The sequence below is a fragment of the Lissotriton helveticus genome, chromosome 1_2 (assembly GCF_964261635.1).
Source record: "Lissotriton helveticus chromosome 1_2, aLisHel1.1, whole genome shotgun sequence".
Taxonomy (NCBI): Eukaryota; Metazoa; Chordata; class Amphibia; order Caudata; family Salamandridae; genus Lissotriton; species Lissotriton helveticus.
In genome coordinates this window covers 320642348-320644137 of record NC_136058.1, presented here as the reverse complement: position 1 = coordinate 320644137, position 1790 = coordinate 320642348, and the positions used below count along the sequence as shown (strand labels likewise).

General features: G+C 47.3%; 1 non-coding gene across 1 annotated transcript; it reads left to right on the top strand.

Annotated features, from left to right (window-relative positions):
• On the top strand, window positions 1–73 carry TRNAV-AAC (transfer RNA valine (anticodon AAC)). Its single transcript has one exon. It is a non-coding gene; the product is annotated as a tRNA-Val (tRNA).
• The last annotated feature ends 1717 nt before the right edge of the window (window positions 74–1790 follow it).

Genomic DNA, 1790 nt, shown 5'->3' with positions numbered 1-1790 from the left:
GTTTCCGTAGTGTAGTGGTTATCACGTTCACCTAACACGCGAAAGGTCCCCGGTTCGAGACCGGGCGGAAACACTTTTTTACTTTGAAAAAAGTAACTCACAACTTTATTATTATGATGTAATCCAAGTTGTGGCAACAAAGTAAAAGTTCTGGAAATAAAAAGTGGGGTCAGATGGAAAACATTTCTCCCCTCCCTAGTGGAGAAATCATCTTGACACATTGTTACAAACAGTATTATCAGGTGTTCCACCGAAAAGTGAGCAGACAATCGTGGTCAGGGAAATAAAATATAAACTGCTGACAAAGCTCGACACGGTCCCCTTGCAGCACTGACAGGACGTGTGGTTTGGTATAAATTAGAAGTTTGCTTGTGATCAGAGGGCTCTGCCTACGTTTTCAATCACTGAGACTATAAATGTATTAAATGCAGAATTTTGGACGTCACAGTTGGCCGCGTGGGAAGAAAGCAATGTCTGATTCTTAAATGTAAGTGGAAACTTCTATAACAGGTGGAGTCGCTACTTGTTTTAAGAAGCCCGAATGACAACAGAGGAAAAGTTAGAGCGATCGAAATAAAAGAGTAAAAAGCAAAATCATTTTCTAATAAAAACCTCCATTTCAAATCTGCTGAATAACAAAAAAATATTCTCCTCCGCCCGAATAGGGACTTGAACCCTAGACCCTCAGATTAAAAGTCTGATGCTCTACCGACTGAGCTATCCGGGCTCCATGGAAAGAGTGAAAGGTATCAATATCCTTAATCATGTGAACACTAGTCACGTGTGCATGTTATCTCAGAAGCACTTTCTAGCCTTGGTCCACGTGGGATTTCAACATCTCTAAACAAACATTGCTCACTCCAGCCCCCTGAAGCCAGCGCCTGGACTCTCACTTTCGGAGTTTCAGGCGCCCCCAGTCTGTTCATAAACCGGCCCCCAGTCTGAGACCGCAGAGGCAGGAGGGGTTCAAGTCTCACAACCACAGATTGTATATTGAGGATACTGCTAGAAGATGAAACACAAATGTGACGCGATGGTGACGTCATCGAAGTAAATCCATGCACAGTGTGAGGGAATCCGCTCAGAGGAAACACTGCCCCGTGACCTTTGACCCAGATGGCTTTAAAAGGTGTCATGACTCAACTGTGCAACCTTTCTGCACAGTGACAGATTAACAGAATTAACAGGACTGTTCTCTGGCAAACACACCTGTGAGGGCACCTGTTTACAGCACACTGGCACAGGACAAGGGGCCCAGCACCCCCTCCTCCGACTTTATAGGCTCCTCAGGCAGTGGCACAAACAGCTAAGAACGCCGACAGACATCAGAGGCTCTACACTACAGGAACCTGTGCAAACAGACATGCGCACGCTGACTGTCAATACAGGCTCTTCAGGCTCTGGTGCAAACGGCCGTGCGCACACTCACAGGCATCACAGGCTCCACATGCATCAGTGCACACAGCCATGACACACTCAGAGGTATCACAGCAGGCCTGGCTCCAGGAATTTTTATTTGGGTGGGCCACGGGCTTGATTTGTCGCATATATATCTGGGCAGGCCTGCTTCAGGGACCTCCTTTATTAGGTTTCGCCTGGCGTCCGCTGCGCAGCAGCGTTCGTGCAGGCGAAAACTTTTGAGAAGAGTATGGTGCCTTTGTCACGCCTCTCACTTCCATTGGCTAGCTCCATAAATGGACACTAGCCATTGGAAGTGAGATCTGTCCGTCATGGTCCGAGGCGATTCGTGGGCGTTCCCGCAATGTTTTTCTCATCCTGCCCCTTTTAGC